The sequence below is a fragment of the Strigops habroptila genome, chromosome 2 (assembly GCF_004027225.2).
Source record: "Strigops habroptila isolate Jane chromosome 2, bStrHab1.2.pri, whole genome shotgun sequence".
Taxonomy (NCBI): Eukaryota; Metazoa; Chordata; class Aves; order Psittaciformes; family Psittacidae; genus Strigops; species Strigops habroptila.
This window is the reverse complement of record NC_044278.2, coordinates 14,416,695-14,433,986: the sequence shown is the minus strand read 5'-3', so window position 1 is coordinate 14,433,986 and position 17,292 is coordinate 14,416,695. Positions and strand designations below refer to the sequence as shown.

The 17,292-nt window shown below is 37.7% G+C and overlaps 1 long non-coding RNA gene across 1 annotated transcript in view; it reads right to left on the bottom strand.

Annotated features, from left to right (window-relative positions):
• Nucleotides 1–3,930: 3,930 nt before the first annotated feature.
• Nucleotides 3,931–17,292, bottom strand: part of LOC115601599 — a 64,251-nt gene continuing 50,889 nt past the window's right edge. Inside the window, exon 2 of the long non-coding RNA XR_003989417.1 lies at nt 3,931–5,019. This is a non-coding gene — a long non-coding RNA (uncharacterized LOC115601599). The remainder of the gene's footprint in view (nt 5,020–17,292) is intronic.

Below are 17,292 nucleotides of genomic sequence, written 5' to 3'. Positions count from 1 at the left end.
TTGGGATGTAAATGATAGCAGATTAAAAACATTGGGTCCTAGTGCCCTTTTCATTCCATTAAGAGCTAACATGTGTATAATTATAAAAGCAAATGTGCAGAAGGCAATCATGTAAATACCAATAAAGGTTTCTTAGTAGCAAAGCTGATTTCATGTAAATAACTCATCTTAATCTGCTTTAATTAAAAAAGTGTAATTACAGAGAGCAGCTTACGTTGATCAGCACGCTCAGATGAATACTGGTATATGTCAGCCAGAAATAAATAAAAAAGAGGGAAATAATCTATATAAAGAAATCCAAAAATAGTGTCGGATAACAAGAGTTGAGTTAGAACACTGGCACTGAATATGTATTGCTGGATTCATCCCAGCCAGTTAGAAAGTGAAGGCTAGCTGAAAATACTACCAATTAAAGAAAGAAAAAAGGGAAAAAAGGAAAAGTTGACATATGGTAGTGTATAAGGAACTCTGAATGCAAGACTGTGGGACTGACTGCAGTCAGATCACATCATGTATGCCTTGTCCTTTTGTTTGGGAAAGTTGTCCACCAAGCATGGCAAGGAGTAAGTCCCTCCCTCCGCAAAAACATCCTTCATGTACTCACATATCTTTCACTACTAAGGACATAAAGCAAAGGCTTAGTCTGGGTAACACAGATTTTCAGATATTTAAAAGAAAAAACAGTGAACTAGTACTAAATGGTGATGTGATGATTATCTAGAATATAATCGAAAAACTATAGTTTCCCATTACACAAAGACAAGAAAAAAAAAGTTTCAAAACAGAATTTCAAAGCAAAATGAACTAAATACTAATTAAACAAATTTTCTAATTTCTACTTATAATAACTCTAATATTACAAAAATACTCTGAAAATCAAAGATTAGTAGAACCATCATTAGTAAGGAAAAACAATACATAACGAATAGATCAAGGCAGGGATTTTTTCCCACAACGTGGATTAAAGTCCACTTAAGAATAGGTAAGAATTGGCTTTTTAATTTTAAATGGCATGTTTTTTTCCTGCTGTCCTGTGAAGATAAGATTTATGTGATCACATTGTTCATCTCCTGCTCCAGTAAACTTTTGACCTTTTAAGCGTTTTTAAGCTGAATGTGATAAAGGATTAGAGATCTCAAAGCCTCTATCATGTTCTTAAAAAAATATTATGAAACAGGGATAGCAAGGAAGAAGGAAAATGATGGTGAGCTGTGAATTTGATACCATTATTAAGCATGAAGGAATCTACCAATGCTCTCCTGTGACTATAACCCTTTTTTTTATTCTGCATACTGCAAAGGGAAGTTGAAAATAAAACAATGTATTCCAAAAAGATACTAAAGCATATGTATTTGTGGTGTAACTATCACAACATATTTAAGAAGTTCCATGTGGTTTTGGTGCAGCACGTCTTGATATTATGTCATTTCTACAAATATGTGGAACAGATCTTAGAAGCAGAAAGCTTCTCAGTCCACCTTTAACACCCTCAGAAATGAAAGGGTATAGAAGTTTCATGTTCAAATTCCTGCTTTATGTGGGATCAAACCAGGCATTTTGCCAAAACATCTTGAGTTCCTTACCTTTCTAGGCTGTCTCATTAGCACTTATGAGCATTTAATTGTTCACTGAGGGTAGAATAGTTTCAACAGTGGAATACAAACTGTAGATGCACGCGTACAGCATTACAGGGAAGATGTAGATGAATCAGTCTGAAATTGTGGAGGACCCCACACCGGAGCAGGGGGATGCCCGAAGGAGGCTGTGACCCCATGCTGGAGCAGGGGAGGAGTATGAGGAGTCCTCCCTGTGAGGAGGAAGGAGCAGCAAAGACAGCGTGTGATGAACTGACCACAACCCCCATTCCCCATCTCCCTGCACCGTTGCAGGGGAGGACATAGAAAATTCATGAGTGAAGTTGAGTCTAGGAAGAAGGGAGGGGTGGGGGGAAAGTGTTTTAAGACTTGGTTTTATTTCTCATTATCCTACTCTGATTTGGTTGGTAATAAGTTAAATTAATTTTCCCAAGTCGAGTCTGTTTTGCCCATGACAGTAATCGGTGAGTGATCTCTCCCTGTCCTTATCTTGATTAATGAGCTTTTTGTTGTATTTTCTCTCCCCTGACCAGTTGAAGGGGGGAGCGATAAAGCAGTTTTGGTGGGCACCTGGTGTTCAGTCAAGGTCAGTCCACCACACTCTAGAAGGCCATAGCTGAAGCTGTATTGTTCAAATTTTATAAGTTAGACTGGGAACAAATAAAGGAGTTTTCAATCAAGGTCACTCCTCCAGTGACAGAAGATGAAACAGGTTACTCTCTTATATCTTTTCCCCAGATTGTGTTATCTTCAGCCATACATCATCCTGCTATTTTTCCACAAAAAACCCAATTGATTTAAACATGACTTGGGAGGTAGAAGGATGTTCAGCAGCGTGATTGCTCTCACAGAATCATAAACTGTGCTCAGGAGCTGTGGGAAGACATACAACTCGTTAAACATATTACAGATTTACTCTCTTTTGTAGTTATGTCACTACCAGTGCAACAAGAAACTGTGGCTTCTGATTTCAGATAATTCTTCCCTTTTAAGACATAGCCCTTCTCTTTCCCAAATAGGTTCTGGTGCATTGAGATTTGTATTTGTGGTCAAGTGTGCTTGATGCCTCCATCCACAGGAAGAAAAAGGGAAGCTTTCTTATAGTACCTGTGAATCTGAGAGCCAGTTCAGTGGGAGAGATTGACAGATACACTCCACTGTGTAGTATGATCAATTGGTTTTCTCTCTGAAAACGAAGTCATACAAAAGCACAGCAGCGTAGTTCTATGCTTCATAGTTTTGCTTTAGTTTTGGCAAAATCCTATTTACAGCAAGCAATGGATTGAAAAGAGTATCTAGCTGAGATCAGCACCTTCAGTGCTTACTAGCAGATTGGCCTCCTGGTTGATGGATAGAGTACAAGTTTTCCTTAAAGGTTCAATAAGGAGGTCTGAAATTGATGTCTTCACCCCTGTGGTACCTGTTGGTATGTTCAGCTGAAAAAATAAAATATGGCTTCCTATTCTAGAAAGCATACAAAGTACATAGAGCTGCCCCAGACCAGTTGCAGCATTTTGTTTATGCAGCTACAAAGCACACTCATGTCTTTAAAGGTATCATCTGGAAGAGTAAACACAAATATTTGGAGCTTGCTGACAACGTAGGCCTAAAAGAGTTGGAAGCAATGCTACCCTAAAATTCTGGACTTAACAGGCTTTTGATTTTGGGGAGAGGTCTTGCTCGAGGAGAGAGAGGGTTATGGGATAATATTTTATCTTGCTGGCAGAGTTTTTACATCAACCTTGCCTTGAATTCTTTGCAAGAAACGTCATGTCTTCCTAGAAGTCTTGAGTTAGCAGGTCAGTGTGCTGTAAGCATATATGTATTGTGGTTCTCAGTGAAATGAGTCTTTTGACTATGAGTATCAGCTCTTACTTAAAATAGCATCATTGTCATTCCCTAGGAGGGGAAAAATAACAGCTGACTCTCAGTTAAAAAAAGCCATCAGCATGTTCTGCAAATATAGATGAGATGTCCAATGTAATAACCGTAAACATCCAGTGCAAATATAGGGTTGCAATACTAGCAAAACAGTGTAAATGCTAAAACCCAAGTACAGACGAAAAAATCAATCTCAGTTTTTCCCCATGAGTATATTGCTGTACCGAGTGTTGTCTCTAGGTATCTCTTACCTTTCAGAGCTAGCTTATGTGGGGAAAGGCAGATGAGGCACGTGCTTTGCCAGTAAGCAGCACATTACAGCCATTTGGAAACACTGAAGATGGGATTTAGCTCATTCATCTGAGCCAGCTGTGGGTAAAAAGACAGTTCTATTTTTATATTTTACAAATCAGGAATCGTAGAGGTTGATAATCATTTACCTGAGCAAAAATCCTTATGTCATTCAGTTTATTCTCAAGAGTACACAAAGAGCAAATAGTGAACAAAACGCAGAGGAAAGTGTATTTAAGAGGGATCCAGCATGGAGCCCAAGGGCAGTTCCAAAAAGTATCACTGTGCTTCAGTCACCAGCATTTTGTTGTACTACATACACCTGTAAATAAATGAAATACCCCTAATGATGCAGTACTTTATTGTTTGCGCAAACTCAGTATTTCAGCAACTGGCAGACACAAACGGAACAAAAAATACCAATATCCAATACATACATTCCTCTAACCAAAGGGGTTTTTGTCAATCCCAGGCATTAGAACCTGGCCAAGCAGTAACTCTGCGTGTACTGAGTAGGTTTTCAATAAAATCCTGTTTATTCTCCTACCCTCCCTCTTGTCTCTCAGGTCTCTGAGGTCTCATAGACCTCAGCAAGACCATGTACATTTCTTTCCTTTGCAGCTTATCATAGACTGCAACTCTTTCCTCCTTGCTGCAGTGAAGCTGTCTCTTTGCTGCAACTTATCCTGCAGGACCACCAGACAAATTGATCTTTTCCCGAAATCCTGGTCCCTATTTATGTCCTCCTGCTGGACAACTTTTATATCTACATCTTAGGATACACAGGCTTCCCCAAACTCAGACTGTATCTTTCATTGTAGGAAGCCTGTAGTACCACCAGGCATGACAATACACACACTGTTCTTTTTACCAGTACAGAGCAGCACTGCTTTCCTCTTTTCAGAAGAATGTATTCAGCTGAAGCTTTAAGGAGTCTTTAGACAAGCAGATCAAGACAAATAAACTTGTCATCAGGATGTTCCATGGATGACTTCCAAGTATACTAGGTGCTCTAACAACAAAATATACACATTGAACTTCCAAAAACAATCTCTTATGAAGATAGATTTCTTGAATTTACATTCAAACCAGAAAATGCCACTTTACTGTATCGCCTATGCTGCTTCCTCCAACCCATTACTCATTATTATGTTTGATAGCGTTTATTCTTAATTTTAACTCTTTGACTTGTAAGAGCTGTGTGTGAACTTGTATGGCTACATTTAGGATCATTCCAACGATGTTTCACAATCTAGGAACAAAAAGAAAGGAAAACATTTTTCAGAAAATACCATCGTATAATGTTATGAATGCCTGGAGATAAAACTTCCTGTTTCTTGTCATTGGAGGCACAGGGTGACCATCATTCTGGATTGTTACTTGTTTCCTTCACAAGGTAAAAAGCAACCAACTCTAAGCCCATGTTCTAAATGCTGTTGCTGAAACTTAAAGAAAACAATACTGTTTAGAGAGGAATATTGCCTTTAAATAGCGTATGTAACACAATCACCTTAAAATCAGATATGTCAAATATAAAGAAGAAATCTTGTTTTTATTAAACCACTAAAGGTAAGTCCAGTTGCAGTGCATGTGTATATATGTGTGTGCATATATATATATAAAAAATACGGCCTTTTCCCCATAGGCTTCGTCTATAATGAATAGACAGAAACAAGCACTTTGAGAATGTGATTCTTCTGATCTCTTTTCTAATTCAAGAGGAGATGAATCATGCAATATAAATGCTGATTTCTCCCCATTGAAGAAGGGGTGTATATATATTCTTCATATAATTAAAATAAGGATGACATATTCAAGTCCAGATGTCTTCATTTGGACCATGCAGAGTTAAACAGACTCCTCTTCCCACATGCTGCAAAACCTAAAAAAACTCCAATCTATTCCTGTAGCCACGAGTGCATATTTATAGTGTCCACAAGTGTTGTCAGGTTTGCAAATCTTTTAGCACAAGTATGAGCTCAATTTTAGTGTCAAATCACTTATTTTGTGGTCTGAATGGGAATGACACACTCCTGAAAAATCTGTCCTTCTCTGCAGATGCTGAGCCCTTCAGAAAACTTAACTGAACTGATACATATGACCCTGCATAGCTTGAGAAAAGCACAAAATGCAAACTGGTCAGAAGTACTAAATAAAAGCTCATTTGATTGATGACTATTGATTTTTGAAGATATATCTGAACAATTATCTTCTCTTAAGAAAGTGATCAATACTAGCAAATAAATTAAACAAGGATAACTCGAGAAGAACTTGAAAAAATATACAAAAAAATATTAAATAGATATGTCTGGAAGAAATGTGGCTCTTTCACAATACTAACAGCAACTTTAACAGAAACAGATGTGTTTGTGAAATGTTGTGCTTGTTCTTGATTATAAAGGGACTGATGATATCAGAATGAATGTCTTGGTTGAGCTCAATACTAAAAGATCCTTGTGTTAACATGGATGGACAAGTTTTGGCAAGATCCACTTTCTCAGTTCATTTTCAAAACTTCAGGAGAGTTTCAGCCACATTCTCAATTGATCATTGTTATGCTATTAAAATCAATGACTTGTCACCAGTTGCTCTCTGGTGATACATTACTTTTGCTCCATCTCAGTAAAAAGGTTTGATTTCTCCTTGTTCAAAATCACTTCAGAAAGGCTATATAATTTATCTGGGTTTATTACTTAAGCATTTTTCCTTGTTTCTTTGAAAAAACCATACTGGAAAAATTTCTCTCCTCTCAAACTGACTTTACACACCCATCTATAAATGATTTCCAGTCTTAGGACATGTTTTATATAGAGTCCTTTTTTAACTGAAGCATCTATCAAACACTAGAATAAAAATCAAAGAGCATGGGGAGAAGCAATGAATAAAACCATAAAGGACTCATACCCAAACTAACACAGAGATGTGGGAATATCAAGATAATGGTGGTCTGCATCTGAAAGTCAATGACTGCTTGAGATTGCTTATTCTTAACCTTTAACATTTATGTTTATTTTTCTTCCTGTTCTTAAAAAACTTCCACATCACAACATATCAAAAAGGCATTTTACATTACTTGTGTTACAAATTTAGTCCAGATCTTTCTCTTTCCTCAGGATGCCTGCACTTCATAAAGTGAAACCAATGAAGCATACCCCAGCACTCATCAAATTCTGTTCTGATCTTCAGGCACAGGCTCAATTATTATTAAAATGGGTCTGATTATTAGACAAAGCGCATAATATTTACACTTTTCTTTCTGCTTTTACAGACTTCTCCAATTTATATTGAAGATTAGGGATATGCAAATATCAAAATGTCCCATCAGAAATGGTTTCCAAGTAATTCATTTACATAGCACTGATAAACTAATACTGAAAGTCATTTGAACATTCATTAATATTGTATTCTGGGGGGGTTTATTTGCTTATTAAAGGAAGCGTGGTGTCAGAATTGTAATTCTAGATATAATAGTCTATTGTCTAGATACATCCACATTACCAGCTACAGTACTCTCTTTCTCCGGGACAACAGCTCAGCTGTAACATTTGTTTATCTGACCAGTCATTTTTTCTCTAATCTCACCCAGAACTTCTCATTGTTCAAATAGCTGTTCTAAAACAGTCAGCTCATGTGAATCCGAATAAAGGCCTCTTAGCCAGTCTACCTAGATCAGTCTGTCATCATGTTTTTTGAGATGCTTTAGATATTAAACTTGGTAATATCAGGCACTGCTTTATCTCTGAGTTACTGTGTTTCTCCTAAGCAATCTTTGTTTCATTAATTTCTTGCTACCTTTTGATAGCAGCCAAAAGGTTGTCCTACATCTCTAAAGAAAATACATCCAAGGAAGAAACCTGTAATTTTATTGTAGTCTATAATAATTAAATATTGAAAATCCTTACTCTTCATAAAAAGAATCGCAATGTGCTAATAGGACACCAAGGGGACAGAATCCTCTGTTGAAGTTAGAGTGGAAATCCTTCCTGTAAATAGTCCCTTCTGCTTACATTTTGCTTTCTCTTTGGTCATTTTTCAGTTTACTGAAATTGAAAATATTTAAATCAAGCAGAAATAGGGGAGAAACCCACATATATTTGCCACGACAAGTGACCAGAAATATTTTTCCCAATAGATATTTATAATCAAATCTTCTGCAGCTTTCTCTAAAAGGCAGGAAACTTTAAATTTCTTGTAACAGTTCAATGAACACCTGCAGAATCAAAATCTAGGTTAAATATCTGTGATCTTCCTTTTGGTTTATCTAAAGATGCTACCTGTTATGTGAATGAAATCAGTGAATGTCTCTCCTTACACTCTACTGGGAGTAAACCAGCCAGAGCATACATCTGATTTCAAGATGGACTTGCAGAATATTCCAGGAAGACATTGTCTGTGTTCCCAGCAACTCTTTGCTCTATTCAGAAGCCCAAAGAGACCTGACTGGAGCAGTGCATGATTCATTATGCTTTTGAGTAAGATGAAATATAGAATATATATTATATACGTTATTCGAACTTCTAATGGTTTGAAACAGTAATATACTCAACATTTGCAACAGATTTTTTCCCCCATTTCAAGAGAATGTCACATATACATTCCTTCTGCTCTGATCCTTTTTCATACAAATGTTTTGAAGAACATAAAAGATCTGTTATAGAGAGGAGCTACTAACTTAACCGTTTGCCTAATGAACGATACCCCGAAAGTTGTCAGAGCATTAGTCACAATCTATGCAAATATAAATGTTTAAAATCATCAGCTTGTATTAGGTTTGAGAATTCTGCAGTTATTCCACTGTTCTAAGTCACGCTTTTCCCCCTGTATTGAATGCAGAGAAAGTTGTTTCAGTATCAACTTAGAGACCGTGTTCCCATTCACTGCTTTCTTAGGTACTTCCTCCTACTGGTAATTTTTGTTTGTTTCTGATTTGTCATTACTTATTTCAACGTTGCAAAGTGATCAACACTGGCTTTGCTGACAGAAGATTCCATTTGGGTATGAATTCTTTACTTTCATTTCATAATTTTGATTTATGACTTGCCTTTGAACTTATTCATTTTATCTTGTACTAACTGTGAATTTGAGATAGAGCTGTACTAATGTGCTAATGTGTCATCTTCTGCTACGTAAAGTTTTCTCCTTTTCACTTCCCTTTCATTCATTGTGAAATGCATAGCCTATGGACTAAGACTGACTGTCCACTCAGCCAACTAATGACAGCTAATGATGATAATGAATACATTAAATATCTGTGTGTGCAAATAAAACTCTTCATCACAATGGACATACTGGATTAAAACTTACAGGGAATTCCTAAACAGGAAGAAATATATAGACACTTTTAATAAGCCATGTGCTTGCTGAGGGACACCATTTTTCTTGACTGGGAAAACCCCCAACATTTCTTAGAAGACTCATCAGAACAAATTCACTCTAAAATCTGTGAATAATTGTGGGGGTTTTAAAAATATCTGTAGTATCAAAATGTACTCAGACTGCCTGAAAAGAGTTAAAAATTTGGTCACCCTAAAGCCTTTTCCTACATAATTGGGACAATCAATTACTAAAAAAACTATGAATATAAAAATCACCTGTTTTGCATAGCCCTACTTATTATATTAGAATGTAAATGTAGTCAAAAGGAAATAGGTGATTAGTTCCATTAGAATAAACCTGAGTCTCTAGGCTGTGATTTAAAATACTGTTTATACCCTTATGATTAGCTGCAGAGGCAGAGTTACCTTTCTAAACTCAACCTTTCAAGAGTATGTTCCATTGAGTTAACCTCTGTCTTTAGCAGTCCTAAGCAAATTTATTTCATGTTTTGTTTTTTGATTACTTATTTGGGTAAGCTTATTATGAGGCTTGTTACTTAGATAATAAGAAGATACTAAGTTGGGTCATAGCCATACATGAGAGATGGACTGTAAGATACACCAACCCAGAGCTAGCTAGGTTCCTATTAGTGTCAATTCATTTAATTCAGCAAGGTTTTGGAGAAATGGGTTTGGAGCAATGTAGGCTTTAGAATTACTGGAATTTAAAAAAAAAAAGGAACTGAGATGCCCTTACGTTGTCCCAGGAAAGATCTTTGTTTGTGTGTTGGCTTAAGAAGTTGTATTACAGTTTGCCTTGTGGTGGACTAAAGTAATCATCAGGTATTTAATGGGGGATGGAGGTAGTAAAGGACTGCCAAGAAAGAGATGAGCAATGAAAAGTGAAAAAAAAAAACAACCCAACAGAAAAGGACATGAAGGGAAACAGAATGTGAGAAGCTTTCCAGGACAGAACACAAGAGGAAAAAGATTAAAATAAAATAAATTAGCTTTTATATCTTTTAAAAATTTTGTGGGAGAAAAAAGTCAATGTAACTAAAAGGTAGTTAAATTGAAAGGGCATTTTTTATTAGGATGTTCATGAGCAATTCCATACCCCTGTAAACAAATTGTTCTGGATGGACGTTGAAAAACTTGCTGGTTACTAACTTGCTCTTTAGAAGCAAATAGCAGACCACAACAGGGTCTGAAAGCAGGATATAGTCAAGCAGCTGGTTGGTTGTGCTCCCTCTCTGTCCCAGCTTTCAATGTTTAAAAGCTTCTACACCTGATAAAGAACTGGTGGAATTGACTAAAAGTTCTTCGAAGTTATTAAAACTATACAATAATCTGGAAAAGCAAGGTAAAACAAAGAACAGAAAAGAAACATGGTTTCATTCATCTACAAATTAAGTATAATTATTGATATTTTATAACTTTATAATCTGCTGTGAAAGATTTTATAGAAACAGAAGTCCTAGAGAAAGCTTTGCATGGTAAGCAGATATGCAATTAAGGGAAAACAGTTTGTTACCATAACAGTTTCCTATTGACCCTTTTATTGAACATAAGAATCTCAGAAGTACTATATATTTCAGTGGTGTTTTACAGTGTTATGAAGTGCTGAGAAGTGATACATACAGACCACTTTTCATATTTAGTTGGTGTCGTGGTTTGAGCCCAGCCGGTAACTCAGAACCACACAGCCGCTCGCTCACTCCCCCCCCCCACCTTCTTCCTCCCCCCGCTCCCGGAGGGATGGGGAGGAGAATGGGAAGAATGTAACTCCCACGGGTTGAGATAAGAGCAGTCCCGCAACTAAGGTATAACACAAAACCACTACTGCTACCACCAATGATAATAACGATTAGTGAAATAACAAGGGGAGAGGATACAATTGCTCACCACCCGCCGACCGATACCCAGCCCGACCCGAGCAGTGATCTGGGCCTTCCGGGTAACTCCCCCCGGTTTATATACTGGGCATGACGTGCTGTGGTATGGAATACCCCTTTGGCTAGTTTGGGTCAGGTGTCCTGTCTCTGCTTCCTCCCGGCTTCCCCTCCTCCCTGGCAAAGCATGAGACTGAGAAAGTCCTTGGTTGGAATAAACATTACTTAGCAACAACTAAAAACATCGGTGTTATCAACGTTGTTCCCAGGCTGAAAGTTAAAAAACACAGCACTGCACCAGCTACTAAGCAGGAGAAAAATGACTGCTATAGCTGAACCCAGGACAGTTGGAGATACTACACACTCACTGCACACTTCTGAAAAGCAGTTTTCATTTTTGTTATATTTAAGATCTTTGCCCGTTTTGAAAGCCAGCAAATATAATGAAATAAAAAGGTATTTATTTACATCTTTCTGGCTCTGTTACAGATTCCTCCTTCACATACAGATAGCTAGCAGAATTTCCTGCTACTGGTCAAAAACCATACGGTGAATGTCATAGGCTTCTTAGTGAATTCTTGTTGCGCCCTAATGGGAATGAAGGGAGCCTGTTAATACAGTTACAGCCATGGCTGGAAGAGGTAGCAGAGTGCAAAACCAGACCCAAAGCAGAGTCAGAAAATCCTCACAGTGGCTTGTCTTTAACATTGTTGCCAGAACAACGCTGTGTATGTTTTTTAATGTGCACCTCTCATAATCATGTTGATGTAGAACTCTGTATGCATGAAAAGCACGAAACACTCTGGCTCCATACTCGGTAACTATGCGCTGTTGTCCAACCACTGCCAAAGAACAAACATTTAAAAAACCACAACAAATGGTCTTTCAATGTTTGATTTCTATTAGAGCTCAGCACTTTGCCACAGTCTTCTCTGAAATGAAACAAGGTGTGCTTTTTTGGTCCCAGGTACTGCACATTACACAAGCATTATGAACAGGGACTGGTAATTGGGATAGGTTTTCTCTAGGTCTAACACAGACGTGCTTGCCATGTGTTTGGCTGAGAAAACCATATGAAGTTTTTCAGTTGAACCAGCAAAGCCTTGGGGGAGCACAAAGACTTGTGCATATTTGGACAGAACTTTCTGCGAGGAAGGGAACAAGGCTGATGGGATCTGACAATGCCCCCACTGGGGACACGGTAAATTCAGACAGACATAGAATTTGAAATTTAGTCACAGCATAAACAAAGACTCTGTCTTAAACCGTCTATCTTTCATTGCAACAGGTCCCCAGAGATGCTTCCCTTCACCTTTGTTAATCACATGCAAAGGATCAGAGTTAGACAAGCAGATAACTGATCGTTCTGGCCACAAACTAATGCCTAATGCCTTCAAGGTCTGTGCTGCAGTTGTTTCTCTAGCAAATCTGTTAAGCTTTTTCTCAGATTCCCTTTATTGGCATTTAGTCCATTGCTACTATCTGTTGAATTATCCTTTTTTTTTTTATTCTCCCTCCAGTTAAAGCAATCAGTAATACTCTGTGCTGGGTTTGAAGGGCGTTAGGATATTTTTGCAGCTTGAACATTTTAGACATCTGGCCAATGCTAATTGCAAATGGTCTGGGTGCAGATGGGGATTTCTTTTTCCTGTTTTAGACTTATCCTTTTTTAATTAGGGTCACATATCTTATGCATATCTTGTAAATATTATAGTAAGATTTCCTGTCTGTGCCAGTTCTGCTGGATCAGAACCACAGTAAAGGAAGGTTTAATGGCGAGGAGTGCGTAACCTGCTAACCAGCAACAAGGAAAAGAGATTCTGACCCTTCTTTGAGTGTTGGCTGGTCTCCCTGGGTCTGGCAGCCAGTCTGCCCAGAGCAGATTGCAGAGTTGTGTGAGAAAGACACCAGGAGCTGATCCTGTTTCACCGCTGCCTAAGCTTTTACTTTCATCGTTGGTTATGAACAGGAAGAGGACATAGGTAGGATAAGATCTAATTTGTGAAAGAGGAAAGGCTGCAACAAAAGCAGTACAGGAAAAATGCAAGAAAGACTTTTTACTGAAATCCTCCATCTTGTAAAGAGTGATGTTTGCCTCCCTAGTAACTATACACAATCCTTGAATCTATTCTGCTGAGGAGTCAAGTATCTCAGGGTCTGGTTTACCCTTCACGTACACATACTCGGATGGTGCAGACACATGTATGTGCATGCTATAAGAATATTAGGTCAGTATACGAAAGAATCTGAATTGTCTGACAACACGGAATACAAACTTGGTACTGGATCCTCAAGCTTTTTTTTAATTATTATTATTGGACCAAATCACTTTTCCTGCACTCTCCTTTCTTGATGGCAGTATTGTAAGATTCTGCTCCCTCTAACTCACTAAGAGGTGAACAGAGTATCTCCAAGGAAGACCTAATGTAAAGACCACATTAGTGTAGCATCTAAGTGATATAATAAACTTAACTCATTGTTTCTACTTATAATACTACCAGCCTTTTCAGTTTGCTTTTTTTCCCCTCCAAAAGCACAAAACTGTAGACGGTAAGGCATATGCAAGGCTTGTCTCTGGAGCTCCCAGGAGGAGAGGTGTCTGTATAGCACAGAAGCCATAAGGAGGCTTTCATGAACACCAACCTGGGCATCTCTGCTACTGCATGACTGTGTGGCAGTTGGGCAAGCCTGCCTCTAGCAGGTATGATGAGGTATGATAAGGGGAGGCTATGAGGCTGCATTGCAAAATTGTTGGGAAGGGGGATGCAGAAGAATATTTGTGCTCTGTGCCCAGACCTGGGAAGGTCTGCCTATGCTTGGAGTTGTTCTGGCTTGGGTTTAGCATATGTGTGGATTTTATTTTGGTGATCTGTCACTGTAGAGAAAGCTGCTATCCTCACTGACAAATCTTCTTTAGCCATAACAGCAGTTCTCTCCCCTTGACTCTTATTTCAGAAGATGATTTAAGACAGCATTTAAGAGCCTTAATGAGAACAATAAATGATCCCAATGGAACTGATAAGCAAATCTTTTTTTTTTAGTACCTTGCTGAATCATATTCTGAAGTCTTATTTCTTACCACAGTGGTAGAACCACACTTTTCCTACTGCTAACCACTTCCCCCCACCAAAGAGATCTCATCTGGGAACAACTAATGCTTTCCCAGTAACCTACAGGGTACTCCAGTTGAACACTTCTGTGCTTAGTAAATATGCTAGTCAGTTGCAAAGAAGAGTAATAAATCCTTAAGTGTACATAAGAATGATTTATGGCATAATGTGAATTTACAGCCCATTACAGGAAATAATTACATTCCACTAATTACAAAATTTAATAGTCACTCCAGCCTAGGAAACAGCCGTATGAGCAAGCAGATTTGCAGCCATGCACTCAGAAGTGTCTACACGAGAAGCAGTTAGCTGAAAATCAGTTTGCCATTTAACCCCAGCTCAATTCAGAGATTTTACTCATGACAAAGTTGTTAGTGAATTAGTTTTTTTTCCCACAGTCGACTTTTCTATAAACTTGGAGGAAATGGGATAATTAAAGAGATTGACTGGAAGTATACTAAGAAACCTGCTTCATCAGTGTTCAAATCTGCCATGTTTCTGAAAGAGTTCTTCAGGAGGAAAACCGAGACTTTTACCCATAGTGTGGGTTGTTTTTGTAATGGGTATATAATAATATACTTCATTCAATGGGGTGAAAAGATGTTCTTTTGTCACCTACTGTTGCTCACACTGGGCAAGCAGTGTAAGACTTGGTTCTTTCCTTTGAACTGTATAAATGATTAGCAACTGTCAGAATCAGTTTTGTAAACGTGGAGAATAAAGCCCAACACGTCTGCTCTGAGATTTTCAGCTGAAAAGTAGACAGTCTTGATTTTACTCTTTATTACCTGATTCACCTGTCAGGCTCTTGACAAGGCTGCACACATTGGTGTGGTCTGCAGTCTCGACATGTGAGATACAGAACCTAGGAGACAGATTTTGTGCTAGGATCTCTTTAATAAAACAGCAAAATTGACAAGGACAATTTTGGTTTGATAGAATAGCATCTAATAGGAAGTGGAGCATATTAATTGAAATAAAAGATTTCATCCAGCTTGCATTATATTTAGGGAACTGAAGGGAATGCAAAAGAAAAGCCACCCATTACGTGGAGTGTTTAACCTTCATAGTGACCTTTGTGGGTTATAAGAATAGCTGCTTGACAGATTGTGTTCTGTGCTGACCTCAGGAAAGTAAAACCATCTTTCACTGACCAAAAAAGTTTGAACTTAGTAAGACTCAGATGGCAAGAGCAGATTGTAAGCAAACTATCAGCCAGCGGGCATATAATGGAACTGTATAGCAAAACTGTTATTTTTGGATGTATGCATGTTCCAGAAAAGAAGATGTTAAATGATAATACTGTCCAGAGCTGATGAATTTTTTTTGGAGAATGAGATAACTTCAAGAGCACAATCAGTTAAACAAAGGCTCCTTTAAACACAACTCCAGCTTTTGTTTCCTTAACTTTACAAATTCACGTAAATGTGAAACTGGAAAAGCAATATTTGAGCTAGTAGTGGGTACTAGATGCTCTTCTCACATTCACAGGGTTTCAAATGATGCTCTTGATCTCATCAAGACATAGCAGAAAAGAAATATGGTCTTTTTCATGAGTATGTAGAACATAAAAAATCTTTTCATGTATTTGAAGTCAAAAGCAGCGTGTCAAAAGACAAGTTCCTCAACTAGTTTCACTGGTTTTGCAAACAGCTGATCTGGGATTAAGACTTTTTTATTTTTAAACATACTGCAAATTTAAGATTTTACCAAAGTTGCTTTTTTTTCCAGCTTAAACTGGAAAAGTAAAAACAATCTTACTCCAAAACAGAAACACGTGCTTAAATGCTATTGGGCCTCACTGTTACAGCTCTAAACAAGCTGGTCAATCTAAATGTCTTTCATGGAGGCTCATAGACCACCATCTCAAAGGCTGATACACTGCCCTCATCAAAATACATACTGGATTGGGCGAAAAAAAATAAATCTATCGTGGCATTATATTGGATTTTGAATTTGAATCTAAAATTATGCATTTACTTCACCTCCCTTTGGAACTGTATGATAAAGCAAGGTGAAGAAATGAATCACTAAGGAAACATCCAACAGCCATTTGAGGGGTTTTTTTGTTTTTTGATGCTGCTTCCTTGAACTATACAATGTGGGCAAAATTTTTTTTTCTGTATCAGAAGGAAAGATGCTGTCTTGGTATTTGCAAAAAAAAAAAAGGCAACAAAAAACCTGACAAAAAAGTAAATGAAGTTCTATTTTGTTCATGTCTATAAGCAGGCTGGATCTAACATCAGAGAGATTGAGAAGGAGTGAAAGCAGCATCAGGTCCAAGGTATATATGTGTGCTAACCTTCCCTCCACAGCCCAGTTGTCTTTCTGGAATGCAGAATATTATTTGATTTTGATTCAGTTTGCTCCCTCTCTCATCTGCTACTTGCGTAACTTCCTTGCCATAACATTATCAGTTAAGCATGAATGCCAAAAAGTACCTACCTCTAATTCTCTGATAGTTAACCTGATTCAATTAGGAGCTATGATTTACAGATCCTATATGAAAAATACATTCATTTGCTTTTCTACCTGCTAACCCACATGCAGACTGAGGAAGCTGGACTTTTCCTTCTGTGCAATTTTAGGTTTGGGTATTTATTTAAAGGAACCTTTCAAAAAATGGTAGAAGTGAAAATCAATGCATAGCAACCAGGAGGGTATTCAATTATATGATGGTATTTGAACTTCTGTTTTGGAAGTCAAAGTCTATGGTTATCTTTTAAAACATACATCTTCCCAGGATTACAAACACAAGGCTAAAGTTGTTTGGTTTTACCTTTGTTTACAAACTGACTGCAGCAAATTGCAATATGTTTGAATAAATACGTTCATTGTTATTCATTTAAATAAATACTTGCAAAATAAGGAGGTCACATCCTGAGTTTCAGTAAGTACCTGGAGTACAACTGAGTCTTGGTTCATACCATTTGGCCTGAGAGTAGTAGTATTCCACAACTACTTAACTCTTGATGTTCAAACTGCTTGTAGTGACAAGCAGTCTGAGTGTTGTTTCTGAGTCCTAACGGGCAACCATCTCTTACATCAAGGTTTTTGGCATAAAAGGTTAAACAGGAAGATTGTTCCAATATTAGGTAGCCTTGCCACTGACTTTCTTTCAAAACTGAAAAATAGCTTTCCCTACAACTCCAGCAAAAGCTTCTTACCTTCATGACTGATGCATACAGTCAACAGTTGCCAAATGATA